Source organism: Miniopterus schreibersii (assembly GCF_964146895.1).
Source record: "Miniopterus schreibersii genome assembly, chromosome: 9".
Lineage (NCBI taxonomy): Eukaryota > Metazoa > Chordata > Mammalia > Chiroptera > Miniopteridae > Miniopterus > Miniopterus schreibersii.
In genome coordinates, this window is record NC_138118.1 from 53,336,845 (window position 1) to 53,351,884 (window position 15,040).

Below are 15,040 nucleotides of genomic sequence, written 5' to 3' on the forward strand. Positions count from 1 at the left end.
TTAGGAAATATTTCAAATCAATCTTGTTTATCTTATCTCTAACATTTCACTTTCTTGTTTTAAAATATGTTTTTATTGCCCGGCCGGGCGTGGCTCAGAGGTTGAGTGTCATCCTAGGATCCAGGCGATCAGGGTTCGATTCCCGGTCAGGGCACATGCCCAGGTTGTGGGCTTGATCAGTGACTCTCTCATCATTGATGTTTCTGTCTCTCCCTCTCCCTCTCCCTTCCTCTCTCTGAAGTCAATAAAGATATATTAAATATATATATATATATGTTTTTATTGATTTCAGAGAGAGGAAGGGAGAGGGAGAGAGAGACAGAAACATCAATGATGAGAGTCATTGATCGGCTGCCTCCTGCATGGCCCCTACTGGGAATCAAGCTGGCAACCAGGACAAGTGCCCTGACAAGGAATCAAACTGTGACCTCCTGGTTCATGGGTTGACACTCAGTCACTGTGCTATGCTGGCCAGGCGCATTTTACTTTCTATGAAGTAGAAACAGTTTTTTATAAATTGTTATTAATATTAGATAGGTAAAAAGATATATAATTAATATAAGATATATACATAATTTAAAAGTATGACTAATATAAGGCTTATTGATGAATATCCATATGCAAAAGTAACAATTATGGGAATAGAATAATCTGAAACAATACCCAAACAGGCATTAGAAAAGTATTTTCCCATTAAATAACTAGAACATTATTCTGTTTCACTTCCACTTGCTCAGAAGCTAAAGTGACCTTTAAGTTCAAATATCATTGATTACCATACTTTCTGCTTCTGTTAGTTGTAGTCTAGAGAACTGCCAAGCAGATGAGTCAGCAGGGAACTAAGACGCTCTTTGCACATTAGACTGCTCACACCTAGAAGCAGGAGTTACTCATTTCTCTGTGCTCTTCCTAAATTCCCTCCTTGAGAGATGAGGGCTTGGCTTCCTTCAGCCAACTTGATTCCACAGGTTTTTTTATTGTAGGTCTCTGCAAGGTCCCTTGAAATCCTGAATTTAGGTAGTAAAGAATCTTGGCTCTCTTAGCAGCTAAAGAGCGCCAGTAGGAAAAGTTCAACCCTGGTAAATCATCTAGGAAAAGTCTAGTCCCTAGGCATAAGGCTGTACTACAGAATGCTTCTGGGCAGATTTCCAGATCCTCAAGTGGTAGACAGTGAATTAGGTCACTCATTTCCTTACATTTTCAAATAAAGAAGACTAAAATAGAATATTCTGAAACTGAAGAATCATCATATGAGAGGTGACAAGAGCAAGACATGGTTGGAGAGTTATAGAGACAAGATAGTGACCTAACAGTGGAAATAAGCTATGGACAAGAGGATTGAAATGACAGCAGGCCTGTGTTGGAGGGCTAAAAAATAACTCTTCATTGGGTTAAAAAAAAAAAAAAAAGGGTGGGGTGGGGGGTAGGAGGCTGCTGAACAAATCTGTACTGCTTATTAGGGGGTGGAGTATGTCAGCAAGGAAACATGCATTGTTGCAAATCCAGTAGTAGTAGATAACTAAAGCATGGTGGGATGCCAAGAAATAAGGCTGGAAATTAAGATGTGGCACCTAAGAATTGCATTACTTGATGTTTAGCCTGTATAACTAGTTGTTTCTTCTGTGATAACTAGCAATGAAGGGTTCCTTCACCCTGGATTCTCCATCACATCCCTATATCATGGTCTGTTGCAGTGTTCCCCAAATTATATCTCTTTAAACACATTTCTGTGCAAAAGGAGGTGGTAACAGTCAACTCTAAAATTACATTCTCTCATCCAGGAATATAACTGAGGGAGGTCACCAAAGGGCTGTCCTTTGCATGATGTGAACAGGATTCAGCATATAAAAAACAAGGAGGCCACAGAGCAGAGCAGAGATAGCATGAGAATCTACGTGCCATATGCATAATCTGTGTAAGGGTAACGAAAAGATGATGCACAGATACTGTAATGCGCCATACAAAGTCTGAATTTCCTATATTAACCCATCGATTCCTCACAATAACCCTACGACGTTAGGACTTCCATGAACCCCGTTATCCGGTGGGAAACATGTAGAAAGGTCAAGTAATTTGTCTGAATCACACAGCTCCGCGGTGACAGAGGCAGGATCTGAACCTGGGCTGTCTGTCTGCTTTCCTAGGCTTAAGCACTGCACCACGTTCCCGCGCACACTCTAAGGCCCCAGTTTAGTTACACTAATCAAAGACTCTGACACTTTCAGTTACCAGAGTGACCTCCTTATAGAGTACTGAGCAATAAAGACTAATCCATGGGTGTTGTAATGGTGTGGTAAGATAACTGGGACCTGAGAGAGAAACTGGAGTTGGAGGTAATACTCTGGGCATCATCTCCACATAGATACAAGCAGAGTTAGGGAAGGTGACATAATTAAAGGGAAGCTTGTAGAGAGAAAAAGACCAAGACTATGTTTATTTATTAGACTTAATATCACAAAGAGATTGACTTGACCCATGATGATAATGAATCCTTTTATAACGGTCTACTTCGGGAGAACAACCATGTTTTTTCATCTGTATTTCATCAGTGACTTTTATAGTGCCCAGCACATAGCAGGGATTCTATAAATACTTCTTGAATTAAATAAAAGATGAAAGGGGAATTAGAGATAGAAAGGCATCAAAAGTAATATGAATATGTGTGAAATGATCTTTAAGATGAAGGAATATATGTGTGAAATAAACCTGTGATGAATTACATATTCAAAGTAGTCACAAGAGGAAAATATGGAGGCGCTGGACTCTGAACGGATTAATTCCAATTAAAGCACTAGAGAATGTACACTTATTATTGCCCTATGCTGCGAGAATTTGGAGAAGACGTGGAGTAACAGCCATTCGGTCCTTATTCTGCAGAACCTTGCTCTTACGATACTCGAAGAGAGGGTAACAGTTACTAGGGACCTTAAAAGATATTAAGGACAGGAGGGTAGAATTTGAGTGTAAAGCACTTTTCAAAGCAAGATTTAGTGAACATAGGTGAGGTTGGTGTGCAGGCTGAACATCATCTGGGGGCTAGGAAAGGTGGTGGCAATGAAAGACAAAATTCCTCCAAATGAAAGGAGAAAATCAGCACAGCCAGTGTCCCACGGAGAGAAATACAGAGATTGCTGGCCCATGTTCACACTGGTTTATCCTTTATATCGGTTTGAGGAATTTACCAGACTTATTTTTGCGATCGTCCTGACACATTATCTACTTAAAGAAAACACTTTTCAACACTGCATATAGAGGAAAAAGGGGAACCACTCGATCTGTATTTCTGATTATCAGAAATAACCAAGAGTTAGAGATATGGGAAAAGGATGGCTGTTGGCTGTCATGCAGATGATGGTGTGTGGCTGATAAACATCAGGAGAAAGCAGATCTGAATGCAATTGTTATTTTAAATACATCTCAAGTGAAAGTGCACAAGATATGAAATGACTACTCACTGTACACTAACAACTTTTGAAATATGAATCAAAAGTATCATTTCCTGGAATATGAAAGGGCCTATGTGATAGTGACCCAACAAAAGAGCTCTACAATTAACTCCCAGAGATGGGGAAGGGTGGAGTGAGACTTCCGTAGGATCTTAGCCCAAGCTTTCTGAGGGCTTATTGAGCGCACATGTGTGAGCAAAGCATTCCTTCTCTATGCAAGTTATTCCTGCCAAAAACTTGCCCTTTTTCAAACCTGAACAATGAGCACTTTCTGCCAAACCTCATCACAGTATATATAGTCTAAGACAACAATCCCCATGGCTCTGTGAAATGTGAATCAAGACAAAGACAGGGAAATGTTACTCTCTCATCTTTCTATCCAGTAGAAATGCTTTTGAACAGCTACTTCACAGGTGATAAAAGTCTTAACTTCAAAAGATGGTAAGATAATCTTGACTTGTATTAACTTCCCATTATAAAATTACAGACAATTCACCTTACACCATTTCATCATGTAAAATACTTTGCAGACAGATTAGTCTGGCTGCTTAACCTTCTACCAACCTGCTCACGAGCAACTTATAACACACAAACTAGATTATGATATGAAAATATAAGACAGAGGCTAATGTGGCCAGAAGAGTGAATTTTAAATCAGAATATATGTCAAGGATAAGATTAATAAGTGTACAACTGCACTACTATTTAAAGAATTGGTCCTCTAAATATGGAAAGTTAAACCTCAAAACCGATAAGCTTTGAGATGATTGTTTTTATTAACAAAAATATTTTTAAAAATAGCACTCTAGTTATAATTATGAACTCACTAGCTATCAATTACTTGAAAATATATTGATAGGAAATAAAACACGAGTACTTAAAAATTTATTAATAGGAAGTAAAAAATGCAAAAGTGTAAATTGCACATACCTGTATCTCTGTTATACAAGCTAGGTATACACTTTAAAAGTTTTTGGCCAGAATACCATATTTTTTATCCCTCTTTTTGATTGGGTTAAATTACTGTAGGCACGATCTCTTTTTCACAAAAAAAGTTAACTTCTTTTGTGTAACAAAAATGAAAACCCTGAATCTAAGATTCCAGTGAGATTCCAGAGCATATAAGTTATATCCATTTGAGCCTATGTTAGACATTTTCATTGTTTCAAGAAATTCAGTGGGGTATCACCAAAAAATTTTTTTAAAAAGCCTTTTAGCTTTTAGTCACACATTCTGGATCAGGTTCCATAACTTTTCCCGAATAAGACCTTGAAATGTTTTATGCTATGACTCATACAAACTAAAAACTGGAAAAAAAATAAATAAATAAAGCATGCCTAAATTTCTCAACAATTGCCACAGTAAAACACAAATTCAGCAGAAAACATAGTTAACTGTAAAGTACAGAATCTGGTAATTGTTAAACAATTATAAATATGAGGTAACGACAAAAAATAAGACATCAGCAAGTATAAAAGCTTACATAAACCAGTAAAATGACAAAACTTTTGGTCCAACTATAAGGAGAGCTTACTAAAAAAAATATGTAACAATTTGAAACAAGAAAGAGAAGGAATAACATGTGATATATATATATACAAATACATACACAGAAAGTGTCTGTGTAGAGTGAGGGAAAGCTTTGAGAAAACATATATAATAGGTAGAAAGGGAAATGGCAGCTCTTCTTTCCTTCCTACCTACCCTACATTGGCTGGAACACACATCAGTCTCAGTTTCTAGAAATTTGGGGGGAGGTAGAGGACTCCTAGGTATATTTTTAATTTTCAACATAACAATGACATGTGTACTATACATATAATATTTGATAGGAAATAATCTTTAACATACTTAATGTAGTAGATTCCTTGAGATTCAAAGACAGAAAAAAGAATAAATAGTCATTCAGCCATTTTGGCAAGAATTTTGGAAGCTAATCATCATCAATACCTGAAGACATCTGGCACTGATGATAGATCTTGGCAATATCAATAAAACAGCAAAGAAAAAAAGCAGAAAAGAGTTTGCCTTCTCTTTCATTATTGAAGATTGATTTATAGGACATGACTAATATATAGCTTTCTTTGCATGAGAACCTATAATAATGATGATCTGGACATTTTTAATAATCCAAATAATACATTTAAAAATATGTTTTTTATTGATTTTAATGAGAAAGGAAGAGAGAGGGAAAGAGAGAAACGCCAATAAGAAAGAAACATCAATGGACTGCCTCCTGCATGCCCACCCTGCCCCCCACCAGGGATGGAACCTGCAACTCTGGCATGTGTCCTTATCGGGAATTGAACCAGCAAACTTTTGGTTCACCAGAGGACACTCAACCAACTGAGCCACGTTGGCCAGGGTGAAATAATATATTTTACTTAAAAAAATAAGTAATTTTGAGAACAGTTCATTAAAAATATGAGTTTATTATGATAAGATCTATTATATTTCACATCAACAGTATAAAAATGGCAGAATAGTAGTACCTTGAACTAGAGGAATAAAGTAAAGATTTAATTGAATGACACTAACCTTGTTGACCAGAGAAATGTTCACCTTTTATATAATTTTTCACCATGGTTGATCTATATGTTTTGAAATCAAATTTCTTAAATACAGTTTTTTTTCAGAACAGTATTAGAATTATAAAAACACTGAGAAGATATTACAGAGTTCCCCTATAACGCACAACTTAGTTTCTCCTATTATTTTTATGTCTTATATTAGAATGGACACCTGTTACCATTCATAAACCAATATTAATACATTATTACTACAGTAGATAGTTTATTCTGATTTCCTTAGTGTTTCCCTCAAGTTTTTTTTCCTTTCAAGGATCTCATCCAGGACACCACATTACATTTAGTTGTGTTTCTTTGGTTTCCTCTTAAGTTTGATGGTAAGTCAGACTTTCACTGCTTTTGATCTTGACAGGTTTGAAGAGTAATGGTCAAGTTTATTGTAGACTGCCTCTCTTTTGGAATTTGTCTGATGCATTTCTCTTAGTTATTGGGTTTATGGGTTTTTATGAGAAAGATTGGCCAGGTAAACCATCGTTTTCGCTTTCATCCCATCATATCAATCAAGGGCACACACTATCAACATGCTTTACAACTGTTGATGTTGACCTTGACCATCTGGCTGAGATAGTGCTTCCCAGGCTTATTCACTGTAAAGTACTCTTTCCCCTTCTCTCCTGTACTTTTTGGAGGAAGTGACCATGTTCACCTCACACATCAGAAGTAGAAGTTATGCACATCTTCCTTGAGGGCAGAGTAGCTACATATTATTTTAAATTCTGCTGCATGGGAGATTTGTACATTTTCCTCCATTTATTAATATATTCAATCATTTATTTACATTATCATGGTCTCATGAATATTTATTTTATACTTTGGGTCATAACAAATACTACTTTTTGTTCAAATTGTTCCAGCTTTGGCCAAGGAGTTCCTTCGATTAGTTCCTGCATCTCTTTGACATACCTCTGTCATTGTGTGTATGTGGTGATGGCGGCGGTGGTGGTGGTGGTGGTGTGTGTATGTGTGTTAAGCACTTAATTTTTTTGATACTACAAGATGATCCAGGCTCACCTTGTATAGTTCCTGCCCCGGTGCTAGAATCAGCCATTTCTCCCTGGTTTGGTATTAGAAATGAAGATCTAGGCACAAGGTGTCACATATAAAATTCATTTTTAAAATAAATGTCATGTCCAATTGAGAATTAATATATCTTTGCATGTAGTAGATTTATGGATAAGTTTTTACTAACACTTCTCCACTTTATGCTTATGTGCATTTTATAGGTTTTCAGTGACGATCATGAACCATTCTGTAATGACAATCATTCTTATAATAATAAAAGATTTACAAAGAAATACACACCCCATTTCAATAAGAAAACTCAAGTTAGTATCAACTTCTATTGACTCAGTATTTAGTGTTATAAGTAAACAGAAAACTCAGAGAATTCCAAATATTTACCTTTGAAATGCAGTGTTATATTTCAAAATTGAAAGTGTTCCTTCAAATAAGAATAGTATTCATTTTCACCTTAGGAAACACTTCTTTCTTTCATAGAACAATCCCTTCAGATATGAAGAGCAAGTATTTATCTAAAAGCAACAACAACAAATACCAATATCCAAGAATGCCTGAATTTCACATATATAGAGTGGTCTTTACTATAAAATATAAGAAACAAAAAGGTGGGAGTAAAAGCCCAACACCTAGTTTATACATCTCAATAAGGAAAACCAGATTGTTTAGACGTAATTTGAGATTATTACATCATTAGGCATGGGCCCAGCTGTCAATATAATATGCTGAAAAAAGGGTCCCATTGGCCTATTTAAGCAATACCAGGGTACTATTTTTCTGGATATTGTTTTTAAGCAGTTCATACACACTGATAGCAAATGTATCTCAGTTATTAGGTAGGGGTTATAGAGGCTCATTTCTGGAATAAATATGACATAATCATTAAGAGCTGCTTAAGATATGCAAGATACTGGCTAAGTAGAAGACCTAGTAAAATAATTAATATAGAAAAAATAAATTGAACATTTATCTGATGGTAGATTAATAATGTCACCTTCATATACCTATACCATTTTCTTTATTTTCCATGAAAGCAATAGTACTATATCTCTCTTAAGAGGTTCAGTAATTCAGACTTTTTTGCTTATTTGATTGATTTTGTTCTCAGTAGTAATAGTCCCACTTAATGATGCTTAAATGTATTTAATTAGAAAAATATAGCAAATGTTTCCATTTTTTTCCCTGTGATTTGCTAGTAAAACTCACTAATAGAACACACTATTAACCACCAGTTTTAAAAACATAACATGCTGAAGTTATGTTAAATGCCCTATTGAAAAAACAAGGGACATAAGGTAAGTCCTAATTTCTGAAGCAGAAGACACACATCTTTAAAGGGATTACAGGTTCAGATTTAGAAAGATGCAGACTTTTCTAGGAACTTTTGGTTGCTTAATTCTCGGTTTATTTTCTAGATTTCTATGGGAGGGTAATATTTGTAGCTTACTGAACTTTGCAAAAGAATAAGCAAACTGTCTAAATTTACCAGTGGAAGGTTAGCAAGCTGGATAATGATACCCTGATTTATGACTATTAGAAATTACTAAATATTACTAACATGGAGATAAAGGACTAAATATTGATTAAGATAGATTAAAAGTCACCAAAATCATTTCAAATCTAAGTATGAACAGTATATGACATGATATATTCCAGCTTTTTGAAGTACTTAACTATTTGGTTTTTCTTTTTTTAAGGTTTTTGGTTTTTTTTAATATGTCTTTATTGACTTCAGAGAGAGGAAGCTCCGGAGAGGGAGAGAGACAGAAACATCAATGATGAGAGTCTTTGATTAGCTGCCTCCTGCACACCCCGGACTGGGGATCGAGCCTGCCACCCAGGCATGTGCCCTGACAGAGAATCGAACCTCAATCTCCTGGATCATAGGTCGAATCTCAACCACTGAGCCCCACCAACCTGGCACTATTTGTTTTTAACAATTTATATTTATACATGACTAATAATTTAAGTATAAGTCATTACTATTTAAATTTTGAAATAATTTTAAAAGCATTGCATTACTTACCAGCATATTTCAGTTTATAAAGAATTTTGCTTTAGCCCTGGCCTGTGTTGCTCAGTGGTTACAGCGTCACCATGAACTGAAGGGTCTCGGGTTTGATTCCCAGTCAAGGGCACATGCTTGGGTTGCAGGTTTGATCCCCACCCTGGTCCGGGCAGATGCGTGAGGCAACCAATTGATATGTCTCTCTCACATGATATTTCTCTGTCTCTTTCCCCCTCCCTCTCTTCCACTCTCTTTAAAAAAAAAAAAAAAAAAAAAAAAAAAAATCAATGGAAAAAATCCTGGAGTGAAAATTAATCAAAAAAAGAAAAAGAATTTTGCTTTAGCTATGTCCTTCCTTCTAATTATTATTTGGTTAGGTATTATTTAGTTAAGGTTAACTAAAATAGACATAGATGATACAGATTCTCATTTGTCAATTGGGTATTTAAAAAATACAAGAAACAAAAAAAATAAAATAATAACATGTTATAGCATGCAATTGTTTAATAAATATCCTTATACACCTAATTTTACTTGATCATTACACCACTCCTGTATGTTCTGCATTATGATAAAATACTCAGCATTGCACCACAGTTTTCTATGAAAGAGTAAAACTCAGATATAAGAGAAAACTTTCCTTCCTAAAATCTCAGAGAAAATAAAGTATAAAACCAAAGATCTTTAATCTGATTTCCTACAGGCAATAGATTGAAAACCATTTTCATTAAACTGCTTAGATAATTAGACTTCAATATGTGTTAAGTACCTATAATATGTTTAGCATTGTACTAACCTGAAGGTATAAAAAGTTATGAAGACAAATTCCTTCCTTCAAGGTTCTTATGATCTAATCAGGGATCATAAACAACACAAAAAGAAGAAAACAAATTATTGAAAAATTAGAATATTAGCTGGAAAGTCATAATGAACATATAAAAAAGAGGGATTTGGGCCAAGGTTTCCTGGAGTAAGGTAGTATTTTTAACCAAGTTTCTGAAATAAAAAAGAATGTGATTAACAAGTTTTGTCCATGATCAATCACTATTATTATTATTGTTGTTACTGTTTATTTTATAAATGTGAATATTTCTTTTTCCTTTCAAAGAATATGTTATTGAGTGTTGAAATATTATTTTACTTAGGTATTTATGGAAAGAATAATTTTTCAAAATAGAGCCATAGTTACTCATGTTTCTGAAGTAAATCATTCATTAATTGACAAGAATGCTTCCCAAAGAACATGTGTCATCAAAGCATTACCATTCCCACACAGAACAGTAAGAGTCAGTCACATTTTTCCCCAAAATAAAGAAGCCATCACAAATAATCTAGAGATATACTAATATTCATTAAACCAGCACCAACTGGAATATTTCCCCCTTGAGACTAAGAAGTTGATATTCCAACTGCTTTATAAAAATGTGGTTGACTATCCAGTAACTTTATACAAACAGTAAACAAACACCAGGCCACAGAAATACCTGCCAAGTCCAGAAGACATCTTGAGCGACATTTAAGGTCTGTGATAAACCTTTTGATAGTTAACAAATGCTCATGCAATGGAATAAGAATACAGTATGAAGAGTAAGAAATGGGCACCATGAAACTTCCTATCTTAATTTAACTCCAACCCCAAACAATATATTTTCTAGTTTTGGAAAAGTATTCAGAATAATTCAGCTCAATGACTCAAGTTCAAACATATAGTTGATTTGTTAGCCTGTCACTGGAAACACTACATGTACTTCCTCAGCCTTTGTAATTGTTTATATTCTAGACCTTCCCTTGCCACCAAAAATAATTCCCACTGCCACCCTTACCCACACACATGAACAAAAATAGATTAAAAATTCAGTTTATCTTTGTGCATTTTTCCCATGCAAAAATGTAATGCAAATTCATTAACTAAGGCGTAAATATAAAAGCAATTCTGCAAGAAAGCAAAAGAAAAGGGAGATGTTTATTTCCCTACCTTTTACTTCTAGTTTCTGATGTGTTGATCATAGTTCCCTGATAATTCCAAAACATTTTGCATTGCCAGACATTTTCCCTTAACCTCCCTCTCAGAAAGTCAGCAGGACGGTAACAGAAGTCAAATCATTACTCCTCCTAAGTGAATTGGCAACAAACTCTTAACAAAAGTGAACCAGTGGTGCTGAAATATGAAGTGAGGTTTTAGGTATTCAAGTCATGAAGGCAATAAGTAGACTAAGGATATTTTCTCAACATGGACATGGGGTTTCTGTTTGACAAAATATGTGTGTCTTTTTAAAATTTGTCCTTTACAAACATTATTAAAGCCACTAGTAATTCATATAAGCTACAATAAGATCTGGATAGATTATTAATATCACGTACGTATGACTCTTGGTCTCAGACTTGATATGGCCTCTACACATCAACCATGGATTCCACTACTTGAATGTTCTTCCCTTGTAAATTCCAATATACAGATACAGGAGCAAACTGATCCTAGAAAGGCCCTTCCTTTAAGCCGGGTCATGGAAAGATGCCTGAAGATGACCCACATCCAGGTAAACCAGTTCAAGACTCAGCTCAGCCCCTTACTAGCTTATATTTGGACACATCAATTAACACCTTTCCATCTCATTAGTCTTATTTCTAAAATGAGAATAACTGCTTTGTTTATTCCCTTAACCTTCAACACCATTTTTAAGAATTGTATTTCTTTAAGATCCAAAAAACCAAAATGGGACACTAACCATTTCTAACTCTGCATCTGTTTTTACAAATAAATTTTTTTAAAATGACATTTTCTGTAGTATTTGTAAGAATAATAATCGTGATAATGTACAAAACACCTGGGATGCAGTAAGTGTTTGATAAATGTCCCTTTGCTTCTCCACTTATTTTCCATTTCATAAATGGGCAAATTCCATTTGAAATGCTGCCAGTCCGGACCAGATCGGTTTATTGTCTCTCAGTTACCTCTTGACCCTATTCTTATCTCTTCCCACATCACCTTCCTGTATTTCCTGGCCTTTCTCTTCCAAGGGCCAAGGTCTTTTCCCATCTCCCTGACCTGGATCGTCACTTGACAGGCTGTCAGCGGGGCTCGTCTGGCGGCTGCTGGGATGAGCCTCCCGGATTCCAAGGCTGGACCGAGTGGAGGCAACTCCCTCCCGGGGCCGCTCCCTTCCAAACCCTGCCCTTCCTCCCCGCCGTCCCTGCTGCCTGCCTTGGGAGAAGCCAGGCATCGCTGGAGTGATGACATGCGCCTCTCTCCCTTCCCCACCCTGCGCATTTTTCTTCCCACGTGCAGAACCCGGAAGGCTGCGACCGCGCTTGCCCTGGCGGTTGCCACGGTTACACAGTTGCTACAGCAGACCCACGAGGGTCCCATCTCCTCTGCCTCCCCCCACGACCCTCACACACACACACTCAAGAGGAGAACCTTTTCCTGCCATGCTGGAGACTTGAAATCCCTCCCCTCCGGCGGCCCTCTCCTTGGGCCGGTGCAAACAGCACTGAGCAGCTAAGGAAGACTGGGAGGGGTTTGGTGGAGCAAGAGGAGTCCTCCTAGGGACACCTGCTTTTATGTATGGCTCCACTAGTGGCTACATGGCGAAAAGTGCGCCCATTCAACTCCGATCCCTGTACTAGGCAATTCAGGACCTCGGCGGGCCCAGCTGCTGGGCAGGCAGCTCTGTCCAGTGCCCTCGGCGGCGTCTCCTCCTCCGTCAAGTCCCCTCCGCGCGCTGGGACCGAAACGGAGGAATTCAGCACACGAGGTTGAACATAAGTCAAGAAGGGAGACGCAGCCAGCGTTGGAAATGGCCCCAGCGCTGCCCGGGCAGCCCGTTACCGCGCCAACTAGGGGCGCGTCTGTAGGGGGCGGGAGGGAACACCCGGAGGAGAGGGGTAACTCCCTGGGTTACGCTCCCAGCTGGAGTCGAACCCGGGCCTTTCAAGGGCGAGCCCAGCCGAGGGCTACCCAGGGCTGACCCGCCGCAGCCAGAGTGCGTTCGCAGCAACGCCTGTCCCAGGCAGCCAGCTCTGCGGCTGAGCTCTGACTCCGATTTTCCCCTCCGGGTCCAGAAGCATGCACGCTGCCACCCGACGGAGCGTCGCGATCCGCTCGCAAGGGAAAAGGCGTCGTCCCTTCCTCCCCAGAAGCACCACAACACAAACAAGCCCCTGGTCTCCCGTCCCCTCCCCCAGCCCATTGGGAAAAGGAGCGAGCGAGGGCGCAGATGCCCTTGGTCAAGTCCTCCCCAGACGGTCCCCACCAACGCGTCTCCAAAAGAACCTGCAGCCGGCGGCAGGCACCCGGCGCGTTCAGACGCGCTCCCCGCCGCGGCCCGGGAGGGGGCGAGGCAGCCGGGAGAAGGCGTAAAGTTCCTGGGCGCGTCTCGGGAGGAAAACTTTGCGCGGTGCTGGCCGCGGAAGAAGGCTCGGGCTGAGGAGTCTGCGGCGACGGCGGCGGGAGACGGGACTGCGCCCCGGTGCCACGCTGTCCCCGGCGCGGCGCTCCGCGGCGCACCCGTTCGCCGTTTGTTCTCCGCTCGAGTTTCCTGTCCCAGGACAGTTCCTCTTCTCCTGGCCGATCCGCATCCTCACTTCGGACCCACAGCCACCCCCCCCAAATAAAGTCACCCCTGCTGAAAGCCGCCGTCCCTAGCGCGCCCTCCCACTGGAGTAGCAGGTGACCCGTAACCAACCTTACCTGCCTCGAACGCTCCTCGGCCTCCCTCTTTGCCTGGTGTCCCTTCGGCGAGAGGGGGACGGGATGCAGGCTGCGGGCGAGCGAGGCGGCGACCCGGGGCCCCAGCGCGAGCTCCTCGGAGCGGCCGCCCTGGCTGAGCCGCGGAGCCGCCGGCCGCCCTGGCGGAGCGCGGCGGCTGCGGTCGCAGAGGCCTGGCCGGGAGGCAGGGGGCGCTGCTGGCCCCCCGAGCCTGGTGCCGGGACCAGCCGAGAGCCAGGCACCAGCTGGAGCTTTGGGGAGGCGAGGGTGGCGAGGAAAGGCACGCTCCGAGCCGGGAGGACGGCTTTTAAGTTTGTGGTGTGACCGCAGCAGCTGTCCTGGGAGAGACTCAGTCTTTCTAAAAGGGGATGCTCAGAGCGCCGGGGATTACCTCTCCCCTTCCGATCTCCTCCCCCAGCCCTCGGCCCCCTCCCTCTGGGCGCGCCAGGCCTCCCCAGCGGCAGGCCATCCCTGCCCGCGCGCAGGCTGTCAGCGGCGCGGATTAAATGGCTCTCTGGCCCCGCTGAGAGATGTTTTTCCGGACAGGGCTCTCTGTAAAGCCACCTCTGGCTTCGGGGCCCGCGCTCAGACGTGACTTAGGATCTGTTAATTCTATACCATAAAGTCTCTAAGGACCTCCTGCGGAAGAAACAGGACAAAGGTCGTACTAAAAATTCTAAGCATCAAAAAGAGTACCTGTGTTCCAGTATGTAAAACTCCGGCCCGCCGTTACTGGCCTTGAAAGAGCACGCAAGGGAAGGAGCTAAGGAGAGAGATCAACGCCCCACTAAGGGCTGGCACCCAGGAAAGACCAAGGTGAGGGACGCAAACACACACCAAGATGTAAGTCTTCTTCCCCTTTACCTCATACAGGGGATGTGTCACCTGTTCCTGTAGGTCGTTTCCTTTGTAGATTTGCACACACCTTAAGTCATGCAATAGGGAAGTTGGAAGTATATGGGGATCACTGGTGGACCCACATTTTCAGGAGCCTGGAACTTACACGATTTGGCGGTGGGACCCTCTTTAAGAAAAATAATGCAGAAATAGTTTAATTCTAAAGATTTTGCAAAAACGTATGACCATGTTTATTGGGCTGCCCTCAGGGACATGGAAAGGGCCTGTGCAAGTGATGAGTCCTGACGCTTAGGCCTTATTAGCTGCATTGTAAATCTTTCTGTGATTGGAACTAGGTCTATAGTCACATACCTTGCACTTATTAGTCCCCACATAAAGATGACTTGGGGTAGAAGGGGGGGGGGGTGAGTGGGTG

The 15,040-nt window shown here is 40.5% G+C and overlaps 1 protein-coding gene across 2 annotated transcripts in view; it reads right to left on the bottom strand.

The window, feature by feature from the left end:
• The window catches only part of SEMA3D (semaphorin 3D), a 181,311-nt gene extending 167,261 nt beyond the window's left edge, over nucleotides 1–14,050 (bottom strand). The window contains exon 1 of one of the 2 annotated variants that reach the window (XM_081147361.1): nucleotides 13,750–14,050. The gene's annotated coding sequence lies outside the window, so the exon portion shown is untranslated. Of the gene's footprint in view, nucleotides 1–9,855; nucleotides 9,877–13,749 lie in introns of those variants that run through there. The other variant, XM_081147360.1, reaches the window with a different exon arrangement.
• Between the last annotated feature and the right edge of the window lie 990 nt (nucleotides 14,051–15,040).